Source organism: Ictidomys tridecemlineatus, chromosome 10 (genome assembly GCF_052094955.1).
Source record: "Ictidomys tridecemlineatus isolate mIctTri1 chromosome 10, mIctTri1.hap1, whole genome shotgun sequence".
In the NCBI taxonomy this organism is placed as follows: Eukaryota; Metazoa; Chordata; class Mammalia; order Rodentia; family Sciuridae; genus Ictidomys; species Ictidomys tridecemlineatus.
This window is the reverse complement of record NC_135486.1, coordinates 126,207,055-126,233,570: the sequence shown is the minus strand read 5'-3', so window position 1 is coordinate 126,233,570 and position 26,516 is coordinate 126,207,055.

Sequence of the window (26,516 nt, the reverse complement as noted above, 5' to 3'; positions counted from 1 at the left end):
GGAGCTGAAGAGCCATCCAGAAACACCACGGGTCAGAGACGGAAAGAATCCCAATGAAAGTCCATCCCCAGTCAGAGTCACAGGGACAGGGACGGAGCCTTGTCCCCAAGGTGTGGAGAAGAGCCCCACCCCACCCCCACCCGTCACCCACAGAATTGACGGAGACCACATGGTGACCCTGGACTTCCATCACCGCCCCCAGGTCAGAATCTCACCACTGTACTGTGAGGCCACCAGGTCAGTGTCATTAGAGGCCACCGGGGGCAAACCTGCAGCCTTCCCACCCCCTCCTGACGGGAAGCCCTCTGTGGAGGCCTAGGCAGGAGCTGGACTCAGAATCCCCCACACACAGGCGTCAGTCAAGGTCAGGAGGCCAGGCAAGGTGGAAGGAAGGGCACCCAGACTCCCCACTACCTGGCAGCCGCCGGCAGGGTCCCTCCCATCCTCTGCTGGGACAGTGTCAGAGGAAGCCAGCCAAGACAGAGGATCTAGGACGCAGAGTCTCATAACGAACGTGATTCCAAAATGCCCAGGTTACAAAAGGAAGAAAAGAATCACTCATCACACCAAGAACTAGGAAGATCTCAACCTGAATTTTTAAAAAAAATAAGAAGACAAGAGATGTCAAGAATCCTGACAGGAAAGAGAGAGGAGAATTACCAGGCAAAGATTGGAAGACAAACCTCACAAGATGCTTCCAAGCACAATTACAAACGCACCTGAAACAAATAAGTACATAGACATTCTCAGCAAAGAAACAAGAGTCGGAACAAAGATACAGAAGATACAAAGGAGAACCAACCAGAGAGTTTAGAGCTGAAGAATAAAATGAGTTTGACTTGAAAATTCATCAGTTGTCTTCAGCCACGTGAAGGGAGGGACAGAGGAGGGGATCAGTCAACCTGACCACAGCATGGCGGGAATGACCTCGACAACAGACAGAAAACAGACTCAGTTTCACAGAGCTCTAGGCGGGCTCTACCAAAAAATCAGACCTTGGTGTCTCAGAAGGGGACAAAGAGGATGGGGCTGATAAGCCACTCAAAGAGTAGGGGGGCAGAAAACTTCCCAAATTTGGCACAGGTCGTAAACCTGCAGAATCAAGAAACTTAGCAAATCCCAATAGAATCAAACCAAAGAAATCCACCCAGATGCCTGCAGCCAACTCCAGAAATCTAAACAGAAAGAAAAAAAAATCTTGAAACCTCAAAGAAACTACACTTTACCTCTGGGGGAAAAGCATTTGAATAGCCCTGGATTTCTCATCAGGAGCCATGAAAACTGGGAGGAAGTAGCACATTTTTCTAATGCTGGAAAGAAAGAAAGAAAAAAAAACCTGTCAAGCCAAAACTCTATGTTGAAAATGCTATCGCAAACATATCCTTCAGGGATGAAGGGAAACCGGGATATTTTTAGGTGAAAGGAAACTAAGGGAATTTGTCACCAGTCGATCAACTTTAAAAGAACCGCTAACGGACATTCTCAGAACAGAAAGGGATTGGTAAAAGGAGGAAACTTGGAATTGGAGAAGGAAAAAAAAAATAGAAACAAATAGTAAGAAGGAGAAAAAAAAATGGGAAGTGCATGTTTTTCTTCTTTTGAGCTTTCTAAACTGTGTTTGTGTTTGATTCGAAAATTATACCACCATCTGATGCATCTCTAAATGCATTTTCTAAAGCACAAACACAGTTAAAACAATTATATTGTAAAAGAGGTGGGTGGAGGGATGTAAAAAGAGCAAGGTTCCCCACTTCCCTTCACGGGCAGAATGTTTACCACAGCAAAATATTTACTGTTGGAATGGATGTTTGCATAACGTCCAAGTCAACCACTAAAGCCAGACAGAGAGCGGAGCTGGTCAGCTCCCCATTACTGCGGCAGATACCTGAGGATGACAAGGGGGGGTCTGGCTCACGTTAGGGGGTCTCTGTCCGTGGTCAGTGGGCCCTGCTGCCAGGGGCCTGTGGCAAAGCAGCACGCCATGATGTGAGTGTGTGGTGGAGAAAAGCCATCCTTGTCATGGCCAGGAAGCAAAAACGTTGAGGAGATAAGGCCAGGGTCCCTCTGTCCCCCTCAAGGGCACATCCCACTAACTGGAAGACCTCTTCCCCAGGTCCCACCTCTTAAGAATCCTTCCCCCTCTCAATAGAGCTGCTTTGGGGAACAAGACTTTGTGTACACGGGTCTTGGGGGGATGCCAGAGATCCAAAGCCTAGCAGAGATGCACCCCAAAGCACTGTAGATAAATCAGAGCAGAATTCTAAAATCTGTCCAAGTAACCCCAGGAAGGCTAGAGGGAAAAAAAAAAAAAACAGAGACAACAAACATAAAAAATAAAATAGAAAGGCAAATCTTAGCCTTCACGTATAAGCAATTACGTTAAATATAAATAGCTTAAATACATGGATTAAAAGACAGAGATTGGTGGAGTGACCCAACCACATCCCCTTCACAAGAAATTCCCATCAAGTAGAACAATATAGGGTAGGTTGAAGTTGAGGAAAGATATGTGTCCTGAAATCACACACACAAAAAAAACAAGATTTATTCATCAGAGGAAGCAAATTTCAGAGCAAAAATTACTATCAGAGTCAAACACTAGAAGAACTTAAAGCAGACATAGATAAATACATAATCATAGCTGGAAGCATCAATACCCCCTCTTAACAATCCATCAAACAAGAAGCCAGGACATTTGAAAAGATGTAGAAGAGCACAACAATGCCACCAACCAACAAGACTCAGATGACATTTGTAGGACACAATACCAAACATCAGCAAAATACATGTTTTTTTTCAAGAGCCCACAAAACACAGATCCAAATAGACTCTATCCTTAGTCAAAAAACAAACCTCCATATGAGATGAGATCCCACAGCGTGTGTTCAAAGACTGCACCAGAATGAAACTAGAAAGCAATCACAAAGAAGACACAAAACTGACAAATATTTGGAAACGAAATAACACACTTCTTAAAAAAAAATCCACAGGTCAAAGAAGTCTCCAGGAAAAATTTAAAATACAGTGACCTGGATGAAAACAAAGACCCAATCTAACAAAATCTGTGGAGACAGCGACCGCAGTGTCGAAAAGGATATTTTCAGCACAAGGTAATGCTTACAAGAGAAGAGAGCAAAACTCCCAAATAATAAACTAGACCAGCATCTCGAGAATCTAGAGAAAAGGATTCAAATAAGCCCAAAGAAAACAGAAGGAGGCAATGAAATCGAAAACAGAAAGATGGTTTAAAGTGTTGATCCTTCAAAAAGTTTACTAAATTTGACAAACTCCTGGCAAGTCAGAGGAAAGCTAAAAGCTAAAAGAAAAAAAAAAAGACACAGATGATCAACATCAGGAGGGACAACGGGGCATCACTACAGACCCCGCCGACATCCAAGGATGACCATGAATGCCGGGAGCAGAACCCACATCAAATGAACCAATTCCCTGCACATTTATCCGAGCTACCATAACACACCCCAAATGAAATAGGTAATTTAAATAGCCCTGTAACTATTAAGGTAATGGAATGTGTAATTTCAAAACTCTGCCCAAAAGACGTCTCTAGGCGTAAAGCGTTTCAATGTAGAACTCTATTAAATGGATAAAGAAGAGTTAGTAACAATTGTGCATAATCTCTTCCAGAAAACAGAAAAAGGTACTTCCCACTGCATTTTATGAAGACAGCACCTCACGGCTACCAGTAACAGACAAAGGCAGCGCAGCCAGAGAGAGCCACAGATGGGTGGCCCGCGAGCACACAGGGGCAGAATCCTTAATACAACATCAGCACATAAAATTCAGCCATAGAGAAGGAAGGCCACAAGCCGACCAGGTGTAGTTCATTCCAGGGATGAGAGACGGATCTGACCTTGGGAAATCAATCAATGGGGGATTCACAGAAGTATAAATAGGTTCCGTTCATAACAGGGAGGCAGGGAAGGGTGAGAGCGCAGGACGGGGAGGTGGTTCGTGTTTGTGGTGTTAGCTCCCCTCTGACTCTGATATGGAAATTGATCCAAGCTAAGAGAGGGGCAGGGAGATCTGCCGGGAGCCTGTCACCACTTCCCAGGTAAAAGAAGGTGAGGATCCACACTGAGGCAGGAGCTTACAAATTCAAGGTGTCTCAGTGGGGATCCCCTCAAAACAGACCCCAGACAAGGACTTGGGTTCAGGGGGCGAATGTGGGAGGTAGCCTCAGGACGTGGAAAGGGAGATGGGAGGGGAGATGAACCTGCAAAGGGTGTGCCAAGGAGCAGTCCCCCTGCAGCAGCCTGGGGCCTGTCCCACGGGGGCCAGCCGAGGACCCAACAGAAGGACATCAGAACAGAGAGCCTGAGGAGTTCATCCACCGTCTCCCACCCCCAGCTGGCTGAAGGGAGCCCCTGGGGTGCAAGCTCCCAAGAACGTCCAGGCCGCCTATACCTGCCGCTGAGTGCCTCGAGGCTCTGCAGCAGCTCTGTCTTCTAGAACTTTCTGTGATGACGGAACTCATTCTGTAAATGTGTCGTCCAGTACAATCACCACCAGCCCCGTGTGGCTACTCAGCATTTGCAGAGTGGCCAGTGCCACTGAGGGACGAAATTTTAAATTTTGTTCCATTTTAACTGACTTGAGTTTATATGGTCCTCGGTGATAGTGGCCGCCATCTTGCACCATGCAGCTTTGGAAAAACAAAGTAGAGCCCTCGATGTGCACTTAGAATGTGCAGGGAACTGCCCACCACCACAGCTGTGCGGATCCTGGCAGGTTGAGGAGATGAGAAGTAGCCTGTCCGCCGCAGAGAGAGGTCAAATCCATGAGACTTGGTATTTAATTAGATGTGAGGGCAAATGGCTCCAGGTAGTGTGTCTTAGTCCGTTTTGTGCTGCTATAACAAAAATCCCCGAGTCTGGGTGATTTGTAAAGAATAGTCACAAATTTTCTCATAGGGAGGCTGGGAAGGCCAAGCTCAAGGTGCCAGCTGGTTCTGTCTCCTAGTGAAGGCCGCTCTCCACTTCCAAGGTGGCACCCTAAGGCTGCATCTCCAGAGGGGAGGGACAAATACTGTGTCCTCACAGGGCAGAAGACTGAAATCCTTCAGGCAAATCCTTTAGGACATTGAATCCTATTTTCAAGGACTCCATCCTCAAGGTTCAGCTCCTGAGAGCCTGACTTTTTGTTTTGTTTTGTTTTGGTTTGGTTTTGGTGGTGCTGGGGATGGAACCCAGGGCCAGGCAAGCACTCTACCCACTGAGCTATGTCCCCAGCCACCACCCCGACTTCTTGATACAGCTTCATGGTCCATCACGTCTCTGTGTGCATTTTGGAAGGGGACACACGCGTTCAAGCCACAGCACAGGCTGTGACAGAGATGGTCAATGACCAAGCAGGAGATGTCCCCAGAGTCTAAGCTGATGGGTGCCACGGGGTGCACCAGGGACCCTGATGCCCACTCTGGGAAAAGGTCCAGAGAAGCCCCAGATGGTCCCCACCAACTCTTCCAAGCAGGACTCAGCCTCCCTTGCAAATGGCAGAGCTTGGGAGAGTTTAGGGCAGAAGTCGTGGATTCTGGATCCTGTTGGTATTTCATCTTGCTGTTCAGCTGAACAGAATTAAAAGCAGAATTTTTTTTTCTTTTCAGAAAAAGCAAAACAGGGTCCCCACCTAGGGAAAGCGGTTCGGAAGCTCCCCGATGCTAACAGACCCGGCAGCGCCCTCGCGGGCCTGCACAGCAGCACAGCATCATTTCTTGGTAGTGACACGCACTGGGTCGCTGTTCAACCTGACTCCTTTGAAACCGTTGCCAATGGCCCCATGAAAGAGTTCGCTAAAAATACTAATGGCAGCTGCTGTGGATCTGGCCCTAATGAGGTTTTACAGGAAATGCACCCACCAGACCCCAAGGGCTCCAGAGCTGGGAAGTGCTGGTGGCCTGGCTCCCCTTGGCCACAGGCTCGCAGCCCACTCCCGTCAGCCTTAGAGAAGAGCCAAGGCGCCAGGCCTGGAGCCAGGAGTCGGGGACTACCTCGGTCGTCCCCAGGGGAGATCACCAGCCTTGAGGGCTGCCGAGGCGGCCGCAGCAGAGTACTGCGGATTGGTTGGCTTGAGCCACAGAAACTTATTCTTACAGTTCTGGAAACTGAAAGTCCAAGTTCAAGGTCCCGGAAATTCCATTTCTGGTGAGGACTGTCTCCCTGGCTTGCCTTCCCTCTGGGTGTGAGTGAAAAGAGAAAGAGCTTTCTAGATTTCCATGGGCCAAAATCTCCTCCTCTTCCTACAAGGACGCTAACTGTACCAGATTGGGAGCCCGCCCCTGACCTCATTTAATTTTAATTTCCTCCTGAAAGGCCCTGTTACCTCCTGAAAGGCCCTGTTTCCAGATGCAGTCACATTGGGGGTTAGAGCGTCAACATATGGATTTGGGGAAAGGACACAATTCAGTCCATTACAGAATGGCTGAGGACAAATGGCTCAGAGATGCCACCCACTGAAATAAGCAGAAGAGCAAAAGGGATCACGGTCTCCTCTGCCAGGCAGGATGCACCCCCACAGGCAGGTCCTGAGTGGCCGTGGGGTGGGTCAGAGGCATCGGATGCCAACAAGCACCTCCTCTGTGCCAGGCATGGAGCTGGCTGCCACAGCCGCAGTGCCCACAAGCGGTACTTCCCGCTGCTGCAGTGTGGCTTGTCCCCGAGAAAGAACAGGACCCCAGGAGCACATCAGAACGTCCCCAGTCCTGAGCCCCGGAGGCTTCTCTAAACATTTAAACTGAGATCCCCAAAAACCGATCACACGTTTTCCAGGTGAAGTAAGTGGGCATGAGATGGGGGAATGTTCTAGGCAGGGGATGGGACACGTGAGCAGAAAACTCCATGTGTCTGAAGCCAAGTCCACCGTTCAGAGCCTCCCACCGCAGCAGGGCACCCGGGGGACCCCGCTCACAAAAGTCAGCTGCTGGGCCCAGCTCAGATTTCCACGGGCCAGAATTTCAAATTTTATTTTCCCCAATTCTCCCTGGCCCTGAGAGGTTCAGACAGCTCGGTAAGCAGGGACCTCTCATATCAGGGAGGCAGACGGAGTCCCCAGGCAGGATCTTGCCTGTCTGAAGCTGGGCAGGTGGCCTCTTGGGCCCCATGAATTCATGAACGGACTCATCCATTCATGAGGGCAAGACCCCAGTCACCTCTTAGAGGTCCCACCTCCTGGCACCTCATACTTTAAAAAAAAAATTTAATTTTAATTATTGATAGAATTTCATTTTCTTTGCTCATTTATATGTGGTGCTGAGAGTCGGACCCAGTGCCTCCCACATGCCAGGCAAGAGCTCTACCACTGAGCCACCACCCCAGCCCGGTGCCTCCTGTTGATGATGGAATGTCAACGTGGCCGTCAGAGAGAACAAGCCATCCTCACCTGTAGCAATAGTAGTAACAGGAGCAACACTTGGTGGTGATATTAGCCATAGGAGGAGTGACACTAGCAGCTGCAGGACTGGGGAGGGGAGTCTTGGGGAGAGACTACGGAAACACAGGAGCACCCACGGGCCAGGGCTCGCAGCTTCTGAAAGCCATCAGCACGTACCTCTGCTCAGAAACAGGCCCTGAGGGAAATGACTGCACCAAGGTCAACTAGGTAAAAGGTCGTGCCCGAAATTCCATTTGGTGGAGAAGATGCTGTCCACAGATACAGCTCTCGAAAAGTTAATAGCTACTAGTCAACAAGAGAAAGCAAAACGGTTAAGGGGACAAGGTGTAGGACAAAGACTGAGGGCCAGCTCCTGTGCTGAAAGGTCCCGGGGACAGAACGCAAACCGTGAGAACCCCCTTGGGGCCTATCAAACAGGCAGCGCGTGGACCAGAGTGTCCAGGTGAGAGTGGGAAAGGGGCACTTTCGGTACCGTCGCTGAAGATGATAAATAGCCACCTTGGGGCAGACAGGGTGATCGCGTCTGTTAAGATTTTGAAGTGAGGAGCCCTTTTTAGCTATTGCTGAGTGAGTACCCCAGAGAAGCCCAAGAAAGCAAAACTTTCTGGATCCACATAGAAAAGTCTGCAGGACGGTTGGACACCCCAAGAGCCAGCATGTCAGGGCAGCAGGAACAAGCACAGGACAGTCCCAAGGGGATCCCTGAGGACAGAGTCCAGGCCCTGGTCTCTCCGCTGAAACCTCAGCCGTTATGGGTTTTGGGTGAAGAAGGACGCTCTGGCCTTCCCCTTCCTCCAAAAGGGACTTCAGAAACGTCCAATCCGTCCTGTTTGCTCCACAGATGAGGAAACCAAGACCCAATAAAAGATCAAGGTGGGAAGGAAGGAAGGAAGCAAGAATGCAAGTGTCCCTGATAGACCCCAGTCGGCTCCAGAAAACCTGCCACCGTTTACTGCAACCGAACAGCTAAACTCCCTGTTTGCTTAAACCAAAGAAAGGGAACAGGAAATGGCTAAGTCCACAGAGGGAGGTGGAGATCATCCCAGAATTAAGGAAAGTGCAGGATGAAAGGACATGAGAACTAACTGGGGGCGCAGAGCTGAGAGCTCCCCAGGCCCCACCTGAAGCTGCTCACCTCTAGATAAAGCCACTCCCTGTGACTCTCTCCTCCTCCATGACTTCCTCTCTCTGGACTTGCTCTGTGATTCCAAAAGGGCTGCCCCGACCCCCAGTCTCCCTGACATCCAAATTCAACTGGCACCACCAAAGGGGGGAGGTTCTACTTAAATCTAGTTCAAATCCCAGGGCACAGTCTGATTGGCAGAGCCCAGCTTCACAAGCCCAGCCCACACAAGGGATAGGTGGAGAGCCAGCCAATGGTTGGGCTGCCTTCCAGTCACATGACCACTCTGCTCCAATCAGATAGGGCCAGGCAGAGAAGGAGTCTCCTGTCACTCATGACAGTGGTTCAAGGTGGCCAGGGCTTCTCCCACAGAAGTCGGAGGATGGCCGGCCGGTGAGAATTAGTATCTCTAGTCTTTTTCACCTCTAGTCTTTGTTATTCATGGGGAACCTGCTCCTGGCATCAGAGCAGAGGGTCAGGGATGTGGTGATCAGCACAGATAATCCGTATCTCAGAGTTAGAAAAAATGAACAAGACAATAATTAAAAGTGCAGGCTCATAGAGACAGCAAATAGTGATCCACCACTTAATAGCTGGGTGTCCTCGGGCAAATTACTAAACCTCTCTGACCCTTCCTTTCCTCAGCTGCAAATGTAATTAACAGTAGAACCTGCCCTATAGCGTTGTGAGGATTAAACGTGATGGGACATAAAGTAAAGTATTAACTCGGAGCTTAGGACAGAGCAAATAATAAATGTCAATTTGCTCCTCTGAACAGAGAGCAGCCCTCATCAACAGACACATGGCCACAGCCTTTGAGCCCCTGGATGCAGCCAGGCCTGAAGTTATTCACCCTGGACTTTTTGGATGAATGAACTCCCTTTTATTTCCATGGCCTGTTTTAACTCGTGCTGAGACACTGGCATCACAAGGCATCTGACAAGAACTCCTTTAAAACCTTCTTCTCACTTCCCCGAAGATTCATCTCCTCACGCAGGAAAGCACTCTGCTCACTTACCAGTTCTCAGACGCGTTTCCTTGTGTAGGGAAGGCGAGCAGGGGACAGCCCGGGAGACTGAGGGGACGCCTTTGAGCTTCACCACCCGATCGGCCTCCTGTCCCCCACGCCGTGGCTCAGCCCTGACGGCACTGGGGTCTCCACACACCCCATTTTCTCTCCTCCTCTCTCCTGCCCTCCCTCTCCCCACTCCCCCGTCCCTCTCTGGGGACACAGTGCTGTCCTGGGATGAGGACAGCCCGGGTCACACCATGTGGATCTCCAGGGCAGGGAGCCCTTCATTCTCTCCCTGGCTCTTCCTGTTTTCCTGTTTAATGTCCCGTTCTTCTTCCTAATGCACATGTCCTCTGTGCTGGGTGCAGGGGACACAGAATGAATGACCACCATCCCGAGGAGCGAGGACTCACAGCACCACAGGAAAATCAGCCGTGGACAGAAGCAGCCTTACAGCCCGTGGTCAGTGCCAGAGGAGAAGAATGGACACAGGTCGAGGTTCTCAGAAGCAAATGCTAGGCCTCGCCACGGGGGACGGGATCAGGGTGGCAGAGCCTCTGGGGGAAGAGGCCTGGCCAGGGCGATGACAGGCAAGGGACACAGTGTCTGGAAATGGAATGTGGTCCGTGTGAAGGTCGGTAGGTTGTTTGGGAATATTGTTGCTCCTCCTTCCGGCTGTCCAGTAAGTGTTTACCTTAGATGAAGCCATGTGACTTGTTTCAGCCATGATGTGTAAGCAGAAGCGACAGCACATGCCCAGCTGGGATAGGCTCTGTCCACCAGAGTCCCTACCTGAGAAAGATTTGAGTGGAACTCCTGAGGCATGGGAAGTGCATGGGAGAAGGGAATCTTTGCAGGTTTCATCCACTGAGATTTGGGGATGCTTGTTACTGCAGCATAACACCATCCGCCCTGACTGATACACTCAGGGATGAGGATGAAGCATGGGGTCTGCTCAGTGGTAGAGCACTTCTCTAGCATGTGTGAGGACCTGGGTGTGAAAGAGAAAAGATGGAGGAGGAGGAGGAGGAGGAGGAGCGGGAGGGGAAGGGGAAGAGGCAGAGGAAGGAGAAAGAGAAGGAGGGTGGGGATGGGATCAGGGACAGCCCTTGGTCAAGATGAAGAAGGCCTGAGACTTGGCAGTTCCCTCCCCTTTCCATTTCACCCTGGCCCTGCAGACAGAGCTGCTGTGGGAGCCACAGCCACACCCAGGCTCCCGACACGAAGGGAGACAGACAGGAAAAGACAGCAGTTGTCTTCATCTTTATTCCACAAATTTTGCCTGATTTGGCTGGAAGGGGCCTGGGGAGCGCTCTCCGTCTCTCTCTCTGTTACATTCTGAGGATTCTCCCTCCTCTCCGTGGAGCCTGCTTAGTCCTGAGCTCTGTGAGCTCCTGAGCAGCTGTAAACCAGGAGATGTCAGAAAGAGACTGTGCTGAGGAGAAAGTCAAAGCCAGGAGCTCGGGCACAGGAGGGCCCTCTGAGAGCGGAGACCCCCGGGGTGCCCACTGCCCCTCGCCACGGCCTCTCCAGCGGCTCTGACAGGGGCAACCCCGATTTATGGAGATCACATTTCAGCAAACCCAAGATGCCACTGATTGCTGGGGGGCATCTTTATGTACCTCTAAGAAAGAGAAAATGCTACCAATTAAACCAAGACCCCATGCTTTATGATTACTCAGAATTTTTATTTTATATGTATGGAAAGGGCTCTCTTCAACCTGGGTGGACGTATTTTTATTATCTATCGCTGGGTGCATGCAGAAAACGGAAGATATCAGCAGAGACTCTTGTGAATCTCCTTTCAACCCGGTCATTGATGTTTGCGTCTTTCACACAGTGGCCTCTTCTGGGGCATCAAGAGGGTAGGAAAGCCGAGCACGGGGGGCCCCCCGTCTATAATCCCAGCTACTCAGGAGGCTGAGGCAGGAGGATCTCAAGTTCAAGGCCAGACTGTGCAATTTAATGAGACCCTGTCTCAAAACAAAAAGGGTGGTGGCGCCCGCCTGGCATCCCAGTGGCTTGGGAGGCTGAGGCAGGAGGATCCCGAGTTCAGAGCCAGCCTCAGCAACACAGCAAGACCCTGTCTCTAAATAAACTGTAAAAAGAGGCAGGGGTGTCTGGGGATATGGCTCAGTGGTTAAGTGCCCCTGTGTTCAATCTTTGATGCCCAAAACAGGGGGTGAGGGTGGGCTGTAGACCAGCTCAGAGCACTCCTGGGTTCAATGCCCAGTAACCCCTCCAACCAAATGGAAAGAGAAGATGGTCAATGATGAAATATTTTTTTGAAAGAACGCTCTACTGTTATCGCGCAGGCTTTATTTCAAACAGACTGCATAAAGTTTTGAAGCTGCAACTTTATTTTCGTGTTTTTTAAATTAATTTAGTTTTATTGCATTATGATTATAAAAAGAAGGGATTCATTGCAACTATTGTCACAGGCACACAACACAATGCCATCACCAAGGTCCTTCCCCCCGACTTCCCCCTTCACCTCCTCTCCCCTCTCCCTGGGCCTCAGGGACACTCAACCACTGAGCCACATCCCCACCCTATTTTCTATTTTATTTAGAGACAGGGTATCAGTTGCTTAGCACCTGGCCGTGGCTGAGGCTGGCTTTGAACTCGAGATCCTCCTGCCTCAGCCTCCAGAGCTGCTGGGATTATGGGCGTGCAGCACTGCACACCACATGACCTTAATTCTTTCGGAAAAAATACCAGGAGTGGTATAGCTGGGTCACATGATGCCTAGTCTTTTGACCAAACCTCCAAACTTATTTCCACACTGATCGTACCAATTTAAAATCCCACCTAGAGTGTAAAAGTGTCCTTTTTCCCCCAGATCCTTGCTGTCACTTATAATTACTTGTATTCTTGATGATTGACGCTGGCATTTTAAAATCTTGCCAAAGTAATGACAACTGTGTCACGGTGCTGACAGGTTAACAATGGTTATGAGATGCCATTGATTATGAGGTGAAACCTGATTACAGAAATGTTAAAATACGGAGAGAAAAATGTGAGTCCTTGAATCAATATGAAACCTCGCCCACCTTCCGGGATTCTCCATCAAAAGCAAGAGAAAAGAATCTGGGGTCAGAAAGGTCTGAGTTCAAATCCCAGCCACACCTCTTCCTAGCTGTATGATTGATGCATTAAGCAAGGTGGGCTGAGATCTGCTGCAGTAACAACAACCCCCACACCTCAGAGGCCGCCAACCACCATAAAAGTTTGTCTTCGTGCAGATCTGCTGCAGGACAGGCCATTTGTCAGCACAGCTGTTCTTCGTGTGCTGAGTTCGGTTTCCATCAATTTCACAAAGCCTCATCCACCGCCACCAGGCGGGAAAAGAAACTGGGTAATTGCAGAAGGGCTTTGCCTGCTTCAGCCTGGAAGCCGACACCCAGTCCTTCCACCCACATTTCCTATCTGCAAAGGGCTGGGAATTGGACTTTCCTGTGTCCTCAGGAAAGAGAAAACAGTCGTGCCAATAGTAAAATCCGGCACAGTGACCTTAAAAAATTGGCTGAACCTCCCTGAGGCTTTGGTTCTTGTAAAGAAGGGGTGTGGACATGCCGGCTTCACGGACTGTGAATGGTGCGTCGCATGGTGAGCATCCTCGCCCCTTCCCACCTGGAAACGGCTATTCAGTCCTCCCCTGTTTTCTGCCAGCAAAATAGTCCCAACTCCTCCATCTGCTTCTTCTCTTTCTGATCCTCCCCTCTCCACCCTTTTAGACAATCAGTTCTTTTCCCAGATGGGACCCTCCCATGAATTCATCTTTCCCTCTCTGTGTCTCTGGTTTCTCATGGTCCTCAGTTCTAACCCCAACTATGCCAGACACTTGCTGTGTGACCCTTGCCAATCCCATAGTCCTCTCTGGGCAGAATCCTCCATCGTCAATTGCCTGGGCCAGAAGGGAGCATCAGTGAGTGGACTGGTCCAGGAAAGTCCATGCTAACTGGAGAAGCCTCTCCCTTTCTCTCTAGTCGTCATTGCCAGAGCTTTTAGTGTTTAAAAAGAAAGTGAAAATCCCCATTTTTATGTGAAATTTGCTACTGTTTAAAATGTTGACAACTACTTAGGGGGAAAAGTGATTCTATGCCTGCCAACCAAAACTATGTTAATGAGGAAGGTCTGGCCGGTTTACAAGCTCCGGAGTCCTTGAGAAGTGGGGCCTAGGACATTTTCTCTTTTAATAACTCTGATTCTGGGTCCAAAGGCCTTACTGGGTCCCTCTCAGAAGACGACATGCCACACCTCAGGAAACAATCTCACCCAGAAGGGTCACTAGGCAGCTGGAGGGGCTGGTCCTGGAGGACCCAGGCAGGAGGCAAGGCATTGGATATGGTTGTGATCCGATCCGCAGGTTTGATCTAAAGCCAGTCCTAACAGTACAAATGTCTATGAGCAAAAGCCACCAGCCCTGCTCAGTGGTGCAACCCTGTAATCCCAGCGGCGCAAGAGGCCAAGGCTGGAGGATTGTGAGTTCAGAGCCAGCCTCAGCTATGGTGAGGTGCTAAGCAACTCAGTGAGACCCTGTCTCTAAATCAAATACAAAGTAGGGCTGGGGATGGGGCTCAGTGGTCCAGTGCCCCTGAGTTCAGTTCCTGGCACCCATAAAAATGTTTTCAAAATCCAGACCTGGGAGACTGTGAGGAATCAAATCCACGCCCTGCACTGGGGGGCTGGCGGGGGGGGGGGGGGGGGGGGGGGGGGGGGGGGGACTCCTGCACACAAGGCAGGAGAGGGGGTGGGCTGGGGATGTGCCCCTGGAACTCAGGTGCTTTGCAGGCATCTTTAAGCCACACCCGACAGGGAGCTGCTCTGGTGGAGGAGGCCTGGGGGGCGAACGTGCAGCCCTGAGACAGTTGCGCTGCAGACAAGTCTCCCGGTTCCTAGGACAGTGGGCAGAGGGCAGAGTTAAGTCCCCCGTCCCCTGCCCCTGGCACTAGTTAGCATCAGTCAGGAAAAACCTTCCCAGCCACAGCGGCTGTCCACCCCTGGCTGTCCATCAGAATGATTTAAAAGTCTGGAGGCTTGTTGCGCAGTGCCCAGGCAGGGGCCCACCCCCAGCCAAGACCTGGTGACTCCGAGGTGCAGCCAGACAGAGAGCCAGGGGCTGAGCGTGGGGGCCCCACTAACGTCAGGAAGGTAGCGTGTGACGGACAGAAGGCAGGAAAAGGAAGGGCGGACGGACCGATCACAGGTGGCATGAAAGGGGAGGATGAGGAGCGCCAGCTGCCGCCCTGGGGGAGCTGGGGTCGCGCAGCAGCCACCGCGGAGCGCGGGGTCGGCGAGCCTCGCCCTGTGGCCTCCCAGCCGCGGCCGCCGCCCGGGGACGTGTCCTGCATCCACGGCTGGGCGCGGGCGGGCGGGCGGGCGGCGGCCGCGGGGCCCGGCTGCCCCCTGGCGGCGGCGTGCAGCACTGCAGCTGCGGCGCGGCGGGACGGGGTGGTCCCCCCGCCCCCCGGAGCCAGGGCGCGCCGCCGCGCGTTGCCTAGCAACCCCCTCCAGGCCCCTCCCTCGCTCCCGCGGCGGCGCGCCCGCTGCAAACTTGAGCGCCCGGGGGCCTGGCCGCCGCCGCAGGGACGAGGGGAGGGGGAGGAGGAGGAGGAGAGTGCTCGCCGGGGCTTTTTCCTGGAAAGGGCTTCTCTTCCCTCCTCCGTGAAACAGGATCCCGGTGGGGGCGGGGAAGGCGATGGTTTAAGTTAATTTAAACTCCGTCCGCCGCGGGCGGCCTCCGAGGAAGGTTTCCCTTTTCTTCTCTTCGAGCCTCGAGGAAGCGGGGAAGCTCTTTGCTGCCGCCCAGCGGCCGCTGGCGGAGCAGCCGGGAAGCTGCTCGGAACGACCCAGGCAGCGCGGCCAGGGGGCATCCCAGGTCCCCAGGTGCCCGGGGAACCCTGGGGACAGCGTGGCCAGTACCGACTGGGGCTCGCTCTTTGCCAGGCACTTTTCCCTGGTGAGCCCTGAGGTTGGAAGCATGGACCCTGACTTTGCAGATAGGAAACTGAGGTCCCCCAGGAATGAAGGACAGTGACAGTGACCCATGCTGGGCTTTTAAACGCTCAGGTCCATCCAGAGCTCGCAGACCTCGGGGCTCCACTGCCAGGGGTGGTGCTGACCTCTCTAGTTCTCCAAGTAAAGCCGCGGGGGTCCCCAGACACTCGTCAGACCCTCCACCCCACCCTCACCCCAAGCTCTCCCGTGACCTGCAGGAAGGGACCTCAGACAGACGCCAGCGCTGGTGTGTAGTGTTGGGCGTCGGCCTCCAGAATGGCCCAGGGCTGCGGCTCCTGCCAGCATCCTCTATGATCCTGGCTGTGTCAGGGCCCAGGGGACAGGGTTCGCCTATTGCCTCCTGTGAGTGCCACCCCCAGGTGTGACAGCTGCAAGATAGAGCCATCTTCCCATCCTTGTGCCTTGACCTCCTAGGACCCGGTGGCCTCCCGGTCCAGCAGGGCAGGGAAGGAAGCACAGTTAACCTGGTGCTTGCTGCGCCCACAAATGGCCGGCGCATCTCGCTCCAGGCATTGAACTTGACCCTGGTTTCAGGAGGGAGATCACAGTGAACTGTCCCCAGCTCTGAGGCCTTGCCCTGCCCAGGCATTTATTTGTTGGCCTCCTCTCCATTCATCTCTGCAACAGGTCTTTGAAGTAGATCCTGTTACTAGTGCGTTTCCTTATTAAAGGAAAACCAAGACTTGAACAGAGAGTCTGAGTTTAGCCCTGTGCTTCTATACAGTCCAGCAGCCGACCTTACACCTGGAGGAAGTGCTTCAAGGAAGAAGGGACATGAGTCTGTGACCTTGAGCCAATCACTTCCCCTCCAGTTGGGTGAAACTGCTTGTCTGCCTTAGCGGAGTCACTGGGAGAATTAAATGAGATAATGCAAATAACTTGCCTTCCCAGCAAGAAGCCTGGAATTCAGGAATGGGTTGCTTAATTAAAGAATAAATAGATGAGTCCCCCAAAAATGTAGTCCTCTAATTCTTTAATGATGCAAAAATAAAAACTCCTGCTGGGCTCCAGCTCTGCCCCTACCTTGCATGTCTTGGTGACCATCCCCAACCCTGGCCACATGCCTCATGCACTTGCAGCCTGTCTCTAGAGCTGAGCTCATCAGGCAGTATAAGCACCAGCTGTGGCTCAAATCTAAGGCAAGATTCTCACTGAGCCATTCCACACAGGGTGTTCTTGAATCACACAGATCCAGGTCCAAATCCCCACCACAACCACCAACTGCCACTTACTTGCTGTGGGACCTGGAGCAGATGGCTTAACCTCTCTGATGCATGAATTCTTTTAAAAGGGATCATGTTCAAACAACAACAACAAAAAAGACACTTGCCAGATAGGAATGTCCTAAAGTTCTGGTCCCAGTCCTCTTTCCCTTTGAAGTAGCACAAATCAGCAAAGAGACCAGAGGGTTAAGTCATCTCACACTCATGACTTGGAGCTTCCTGAACTTCAAGAGAGGCCAAGGTTGGGATAACCTTTGTCACATGGCTTTGTCTCACCCTACATGCAATCCTCCAGAATTTCTTGTCTGGCCTCAAAATGTAAATCTCAGGCTCCTGCCCTCTTCTCCACCTCATTGCTTCTATCTTGATATGAGCTACTGGCATCACCCAGCAGAGCGATCCAAACAGCTTCTACGCTGCCACACTGTCCTGACCTGTATCAGTTAGTTCCCCATCACTGTGACAAAATACCTGAAAAAATAAGCTTAACATACAAAAAAGGTTTATTTTAGCTCATGGTTTCAGAGGTTTCAGTCCATTGTTCCTTTGGGTCTGTGGTGGCCCAGTACATCATGGCAGGAGGGTAGGGTGAAGGGTACCTGTTCACCTCATGGCAACTGGGGAGCAAAGAGGAAGAGGGGGGACCAGGGTTCTAAGATCCCCTTCAGGCCATGCCCCAGTGACCTCACTTCCTCCCACCAGGTCCCACTTCTTAAAGGGTCCATTATGAGGCTGGGCGTGGTGGTGCATGCCTGTGATCCTAGTGGCTCAGGAGGCTGAGGCAGGAGGATCTCAAGTTCAAGGCCAGCCTCATCAACTTAGTGAGGTTCTTAGCAACTTAGCAAGACCCTGTCTCAAAATAAAAAATAAAAAGGGTTCAGGACGTGGCTCAGTATTTAACTGGGTTCCATCCCCAGTACCAAAAAAAAAAAAAAAAGTTCCACTGTGAGAAGGAAAGATGGCGGACTAGAGGAAGGGGCATCTTCCGGCCACTCTGTGGCTCAGGATTCAAGCGGCAGGAGTGGGTTCTCATCGAGGTGGATGACAGAGGGGATTCACAAGAACAGTACTTAGAGCCAGGCCCGTGGCACCAAGGGCACCTTTACCTCAGAGGGGAGGGTGACACAGGCAGAAACATGGTGAGCCAACTTGGCATGGGAGAACCAGGGACCAGAGAGGCCATGGGATCGTGACTGAGCCAGAGGCTGCACAGCAGGCTGGCGTTGGACAAGGGCCCTGGCTGCCAGCACTGACCTGGGGTGGGGGCATCCTGGAGGGGACGCACCCTGGCTCTCTGCAGCCGGTGCCTGGAGGTCATGGGAAGCTTGCCAGACTGACCCAGCAAGCACCTGCCGCAGGGCCTAGAGTGTGCCTGGTGGGGCGCAACCAAAATAGGCAGAGAGAGGACTCGGGTACGGGGTATGCAGAGGGGTGTGGCTGGCTTTCCTTGAGTCTGGAGGCTCACAGGACCAGCCAGGCAGAGTCCAGAAGCTGGTCAGGCAGGCGCGATTGCACCTGGGACTGATCACTTGTGGGTGGTGGTGTGTGCAAGGCCCACAGAGGGTTGATTACCTGCCCTACAGGTGAGTTCTCAGGGGCCCCTGTGATCCAGATGCCCAGCAGAGATCAGCATCTGTCCATCCCTGGAGTGTGGTCATCTAAATCTCTCTGGAGCAGACACCACCCAACAAGGTCCCAGAATTCCAGTCAAAGCTAAGCATCAGCTGGTGGCCCACGCCTGTCCTCCCTGCAGCTCAGGAGGCTGAGGCAGAAGGATCATTAGTTCAAAGCCAGCCTCAGCAATGGCGAGGCCCTAAGCAACTCAGTGAGACCCTGTCTCTAAATAAAATACAAAATAGGGCTGGGGATGGGGCTCAGTGGTTAGGGCCCCTGAGTTCAATCCCCCATACCAAAAAAAAAAAAGCTATGGGGAGAGAAGAGGACCTGGAGATACACTAATGACAAGAACCTCTTCAGTGAAATGGAAGGTTTTATAAACTTAGTAATAAAGATGAACATCCACTAACAGGCGGCACATAGAACCCCAGATAGACAGGATCAAAAGAGAAGCTCTTCAAGAAACATCACAACCAAAATTTGTAACATAGAGAATAAGAATAGAATATGTAGACACTCAAGAGAAAAATGTCAGGCTGCATTTAGACTTAAACCAATAACACCAACTTCTGACTTCAGCTCAGACTCTAAAATCCAGGAGGGCTGGAAATGAAATAACCCAAGGTCTGAAAGAAAACGATTTCCAACCAAGATTGTTATATTCCACAAAGCTATCACTCAGAATCCAAGGAAAAAGAAGACTTTTCCACAATAAGGATAAACGAAAAGAACCCAGGACCACTAAGCCAGCACTACAGAAAGTACTTAAAGAATTGCTACTCACAGAAGACCTCAAAAACCAACCCCCAGAGCCTTAAAATGGAGGAAGCTCACTAGAAGAGCAACCAAACAAGTAAAAATTGAGACAAAATTAAATATATGAAGCAAACAAAAATGGTAGGCAATAATAAACCCCTCTACATAATAAGGTTGAATGTAGATGCTCTCCATTTACATAATGATAAAGGGACACTTTCTTCACTTTCTTCTCAGCAGATCATGGAACTTTTTTCCAAAATAGACCATTTTTTAGGTCACAAAGCAAGCCTTGGCAAAAAAAAAAAAAAAAAAAAAAAAATCAGTTCAACCCCTTGCATCTTATCAGGTTGTAATGGAATGAAATTAGAAATTGACCACAAGAAAAATTATAGAAACCACATTAGCACATGGAGATTTAACAATACCCTTGTAAATGAGGAATGTGTCAAAGAAAAATGAAAGGAATCAAATAAGAATAGAGTAACATGGAGCCCTCTTTGAAGCTTGATAGGCCTTGGGTTCATAACCAAAGTCCAGGGTGATGATGGATAATCAGGGTCAGGAATGAGTTGGTTAAATGCACGGGAAAGGGAGGAGGATGAGAAGGAAGAGGGAGTAGGAGAGGGAGGAAGAGGAGGAGAGGGAGGAGGAGGAGGAGAGGGAGGAGGAGGAGAGGGAGGAGGAGGAGAAGGAGAGGGAGGAGGAGGAGGAGAGGGAGGAGGAGGAGAAGGAAGAGGAGGAGGAGCAGGAGCAGGAGGAGGAGGAGCAGGAGCAGGAGGAGGAGGAGGAGCAGAAGGAGGAGGAGAAGGAGGAGGAGAAGGAGGAGGAGGAGAGGGAGGAGGATGAGGAGGAGAGGGAGGAGGAGGAGAGGGAGGAGGAGGAGAAGCAGAAGGAGGAGGAGGAGAAGCAGGAGGAGGAGGAGGAGGAGGAGAAGGAGGAGGAGGAGAGGGAGGAGGAGGAGGAGAGGGAGGAGGAAGAGGAGAAGGAGGAGGAGGAGGAGGAGGAGGAGGAGGAGAGATAACTATCGACTAGCCAGGAAGGTAGTGTGATTCTGCAAGGTCAACGTGGATAAAGACTTCAAGGTCGGCACCGATGCTCCTTGACTCATGAGGGATTATGTTCCAATAAACCCTTTGTGAATATTTTAACTCAAAAATGCACTCCTGACACCTAAGCCACCGTACGTAATAGCTCAAATGACCCTAAATGTGCTTGAAACACTCCCATTAGTGCCCATTAGAGCAAACTCACCTAACGCAAAGCCTGTTTTATATAAAGTATGGAATATCCTGTGGACGTGTGCAGATGAGTGTTTTGGAGACACGACGGAATGCCAAAACACAAAGCACCACATCTTGCGGACAACAGTATGGCAGGTGTACCCCAAAGGGTAGCCCAAGACCCAAACTCAAAATTCAATGTACAGTCTCTACTGAGTACTTATCACTTAAGCACCATGGTGAAGCTGAAAAATTGTAAGCCAAACCATCCTAAATCAGCAAGCATCTGCATTTCCCCAGGGATGGGCCCCATGGCCACCATAGTCAGTATAGCCTAAGCTATGCTTCAGTGACAAAAGAACCCTGGAATCTCAGTGCCTTGACAATCGGCTTAGTTCCCACTCCTACAACGCCTGGACGAGCCCAAGCCATGATATCTGGAATGCATGGCCTCCAGAGAGAAGGGAAATGGACCAAGGACCCCAGCTCTGACTGCCACAGCCCCCAAGGGACACACAGCACGCCTGCTCCAGGCCACTGCCCAGAACTGGTTCCACAATCCCAACCGTCTGCAGAGAAAGCTGGGAAATGTGGAGGGGTGCACAGATATTTGGAGAGCACTCGTGTTTTTCTACCAGTGACACAGACCAATAAGGGAACAGAAGAGTACTTGAAGATGGCTTCCTGAATAATTTTGGTGAATGTGGGAGGGGCAACTAAGGACATTGATTTGCATAATGAGAAAAGTGTTCCCAAATCCCTTATCTCAAAAGCCTTATAACAATGAGAAAGTCTCAGCTTGGTGACGTCTTTAACACCCAGCCTTCTAGTATCACTCATCTCCTTTATCAGCAGATAAAGAGATACACAGTTGGCCTTAGATTCAGAACTTTCAAGAGAAGAATGAGTGTCTTGCTAAGCCTACAAAACTCTCCTTGTTCCCATCAAAATCTTTTTTTCCCCTCTTTGCAGTACTAGGGACTGAGCCCAGGGGTGTTCCAACACTGAGATACACCCTTAGCCCCTTTTTTATTTTATTTGAAGACAGGGTCTCCCTAAGTTGCCCAGACTGGCCTCCAACTTGCCATCCTCCTGCCTCAGCCTCCTGAGTCGCTAGGTTTACAGGGGTGAGCCACCACACTGGGATTTAATTTTCTGGATCACCTCCTCTTTAGGGCATATGACAACAGCTTTCTAGACAGGATGGCAAAGTTTCCTTTTAAATCCATCAATTTGTTTAATTAAGTGGAATTTATTTAAATGTTAATAATAGTATAGGTGACCCACGCATATAACAAGATGTTGGGAAGGGAGTGTGAAGGACTGAGCCTGGGAAATTCCACTCCAAGTCAAACTGCCTCACGTATATTGGGATTGTTTGTTCGTTTGTCTGGTATTCAATTGCCAAAAGCGATTATGAATGTTTAAAATACGCAATGTGATCAGCTGATGTACACAACATGCATTGTATCGTGATCACCACAATCGGATTAATCACTACCTCTGTCCCCACCCCAGATGCCGTGTCCCCCACTCCCCAGCCTCTGGAAGCCTCTATCTCTGCAGAGTAGACTTCTTTAGATCCCACATAAACGCCAGATCACACGGAGCCGTCTTTCGGGGCCTGGCCTGTTCCACTTGGCCTGCTGGGCTCCAGGCCTGTCACAAGGGCCAGGGCCTCCTTCTTTCGGTGGCTGGTGGTGCTTGTCACACAAGCTCACCTGAGAGCTGGGCCCAGCTCCAGAGGCCTGTATCCCGGGTTCTAGGGAGGCCCCAGCAGGAGGGTCCCTTGGGCCCAGGAGTTGCCGAGCAGCCTGGGCAACTTGGGGAGACCGACTTAGATGTTTTGAATGGGGTCATTGGGTTTTGAGTGGGGATTTGAGCTTTGTCTTGCTTTCTGCTGTTGGGCTGCGAGAGTCCATCACGTACTGGGCTGCTGGCTCCTTGCTGGAGATGTGGTTTGCAGATATTTTCTCCCATTTCATTCCTCGGATTGTTTCCTTCACCGTGCAAAAGGGGTTTTTTTTTTTTCTTTTTTCTTGCTGCATGTCCTCTGACTCGTTTATTTTTGCTTTGGTCGCCTGGGCTCTTGGTATCGTATGTGAAAGTCACTCCCGAGACCAATGACAAGGAGCTTTCTGCTGATTTCTTCTAGGACTTTCATGTTTTCAGTTTTTTTTTAACTTTGTTTCTTTTGTGTGGTGCTGAGGATCGAACCCAGGGCCTCATGCATTCCAGGTGAGCGCTCTACCACTGAGCCACACCCCCAGCCCTGTTTTCAGATCTTAATATTAAGTCTTTAAACCATTTTGAGGTTTTTTTTTGGGGGGGTGGGTAGCAGGGATTGAACTCAGGGGCACTCGACCACTGAGCCCCATCCCCAGCCCTATTTTATATTTTATTTAGAGACAGAGTCTCGCTGAGTTGCTTAGTGCTTGCTTTTGCTGAGGCTGGCTTTGAACTCGCCATCCTCCTGCCTCAGCCTCCCGAGCCCCTGGGATGACAGGCGTGGGCCACCGCACCTGTCTGGAGTTCACTTTTGTATCTGGTGTTATGTCCGGGGTCCGGCTTCCTTCTTTGGCATGCGGATATCCATTTTTTCCTGGTCTATGTCCATCGCAGCTCCCGTTCACAGAGGGGCAGGTGAAGGACAGAACGTTTAGAAGCATGGAGACCGCCTGCTTCATCCAGCTCTGTCCCTCCCTGGCTGTGACCTTGAGTGGCTTTAGACCAGTGACTAATAATAAGCAATCAATCTATTAATCCTCCCCCCCCCTCTCTCTCTTTGTCTCCTCAGCTTCCTTCTCTATAAATAAGAACCAAAAATGAGGCCCGCTTCTCTGAGTTCTTCTGAAGATCAGATGATTGAACACTGAGATGGTGAACAGGTGGGTGGGAAAGCTCAACAGATGTGAGGTCTCACTTGCATTGTCCTGGGGACCGCAGATGTGGCTCAGAGGTAGAGCACACCCCGCATGCACAGGACTCTGGTTCTGTCCCCAGTGCCACAGGGAAAAGAAGATAGTATCACCCTACTTTCTATTTGGGCTGCGTATACATCTTTCTTTTCAATAGCACAAAGGTGTTACAAGAACCTGGGGGGCGGGTCTCATTACAAGTACTTGGGGGAGGGGTCCTGAGGATTGAACCCAGAGTCCTCTGCCACTGAGCTACATCCCAGCCCTTTGTATTTTTAAGACAGGATCTCGCTGAATTGCTGAGGCTGGCCTCCTACTCGCCATCCTCCTGCCTCGGTCTCCTGAGTCACCGGGATTACAGGCGTGTGCCCCCACACCTGGCCCTGTTATTGGTAATTTATAGACGAGGAAACGGCTCAGGAATGTTCGTCGACGTGCCCAACGCCACGCAGGCGGCCGCGAGAGGAAGCTGGATTCTGACACCGGGTGGCTGTCCCCGAAAAGCCTTTGATTTGCATCACGATGCCCTTCCAGGACATCCTGTGACACTCGGCTGCTGTTGGGTCATCGGTGGTGTTGGTTGTGTGACAGTATTCATTTACTGTCACGTGTCCCCTCTGTTCCCGGCGGGTGGACCCAGGCTCGACATTTATAAGAACTTATTGACGTGAAAGAGGAAGTCCCTTTGCACAACGCAGTGTGGCAGGCAGCATTGTCACTGGAGCCCCCCGGCTGCCCTCCCCTGGGGGTGAGGACACACTGCTGTCCCCTGACAGCCAGCTGGGCAGAGGGGCGTAAAGATGGGCACATGGCTCACTGTTTCCTGTCTTCTCTCTCCCAGGATTGTTCAGATAGAGGCCGTCCCTTCAGCCTGGGTCCCCAAGGGGGGAGGACACAAGCAGAGTCACCGCCAACCCACAGTGGCCACAAAACACAGGGAGCATTCAAAGCCTTTCTCTCATGGAGGACTGAGATTCGGGAACATTTGTTACAGCAGCAGAACTTACCCTATCCAGGCGGATGACATGGCGCCACATGCAAAGGTGAATGTGAATGGAAGGCGGGGGTTCGGGACTCTGGGTCTACCCAGCAAGGAGACGGGGAGCAGCCGTCCTCTGCGGTGCTCGGGACCCTCTGCCAGCTCTGAGGCAGGAGAAGGATCTCACAGGGCGTGTCACTCAGATGCCTGTCTGTGTCCAGCAGACACACCTGTCCCCTGTCCCTAAGACTCTGTGACGGGGTGGTGCCAGACAGGGTCACTGTGCAGCAGTATCGTCCCAGGGGAGGACTCTGAAGCTGTCACCCGCTGTACCCGTGGCTGTGCCAGTTCCTGCCACTGCAAATCATACAAAACAGTTCATTACTGACAGGTCCCCAAGGGAAGCTGCCGGGAATGTGGGGGGGATCTCGTCCAGCAGACTTACACCACAGCGGAGGGGCCCTAGAAGGCCGTCCACCCTAGATCTCATGTCCTGGCTATCACAGACCCCCCTGGACCGAAGCACGGACGGACACCCTATTCTAGAAAGGGCAGGAGCAGAGCCCCGACCATCCGGGCCAGTCCCTCCTTATCTCATTCCACCATTATTTCTTGAGACCTGCCGGGGAGACGGGAAGAGACCTGGGTCAGTCCACGGCCACCTGGGAACTGTCCTGCAGGGAAGACCGTGGTCTGGGGTCTCCGCACTCCCAGGGCCGCGGCCACTGTAGACCATGTGGAACTCTGCCTCTGCGAGCCGTCAGCTTGTGCTGCGGTGGGAACCGGGCGGCCTGGACCTGGAATCCTGGCTCTGCCACTTTCTGGCTTTGTGACCTCGAGGGACCTCGTTCTCTCCTCTGAGGCCTCCCAACAAGTGGAATTGGTACCTGCAGCTCCCGTGGCTCAGGATGGGGCTGAAGCGTCCCTGGGCCTTTGAGCTTCCTGCACGGAGGCCCTCTTCTCCTGCCCGGGTTGCAAACTGCCCCCGGACCCCCAAGGCTCTATGGCTCCAGATCCCCCCAGGCCACCCCCGTGGGAAACGCCAGCCCAGAAGGGAAGGCGTCTGTCTGGTCTGATGACAGAACCAGGCACCGGCACACAGCGATGCTCCAGAAACTTCTTGGTGTGACTGGGGATGGAACCCAGGGTCCCACGACGCTGGGCCAGCCATCCTACCACTGAGCTATCCCCCCAGCCCCTCGGTGAATGTGTTACACAGGATCACCTGCTCGGGGCTGGCAGGTGCTGGACGCTGACTGTCTCACGGGGGACTCGCCAGCTCTTTGGAGTTCCCTGATGGGGTCTCTCCACCTGAAACGGTTTCCCCAGACCCTACTGCATGCATCTCTGGCCCAGGGTGCCTCTCTGCACGCTGTGTGTCCCCCTCCATGCTCAGGAGGCCTCTGGGATGGACCCGCAGTGATCCCACCCGGCTCTCCCTCCCCTGGCTGTCCCCTGGGGAACGTGACCGCCTCGTGTGCCCTGAGGGACTCCAGGAGTGCAGACTCACCCAGGGCTGCTTCACCCGGGAGGAGAGGAGTCGGGCACTGGACCCAGAAAACCACTCAACTCCAAGTTCACCTAGCAGAAGAGTCGCTAGGAATTGAACTGATCACGCTCAACAAATATCTATGTGGCCCTCTGTTTCCCAATTTCCCTTGCAGTTAGAATGAGGCCATGAATCAAGTTCTGGCCCATGAAGTAAATGGAATGGCCATGTGTTCCTTCCGGACAAAGGCAGTAAAGAGCCAGATACCACCATCCTTGATCCCATCACCCATGAAGGTAATGTATTCCACGGAAGTATGATTCTGAGATAGAAGAGGACACCCAGACATCAACTTGAGCAGGAAATCCTTCACTGTTGGATTAAGCCACTGAAGTTTCTGGGTTTACCTGTTACTGAAGCAAAGACTGTCTTATCCTGACTAATACACTCCATATTCCAGTCCTAAGGTTGAGCTCCACCCTCATCTCTAGATTTGAGCTGAAGAAAGCAGACACTCTTGGTTCTCGAAGACGAGAGAGAGAGAGAGAGAGAGAGAGAGGATAAGGCTCTCAGGACAGTCATTTTGTAAAGATGCCTTCCTCACAAATCGTCTGTCCTCCTCTTTATTCTTAACGTTTTGTATTTCTGCAGCCGGTGGAAGGGCAGTGAGAGAGGTGGTACATGTTTCCAAGTACTTCATTTAAAAATCCACATCCAGTGAGTGAATTGGCATCCTCCTCTGAAATTT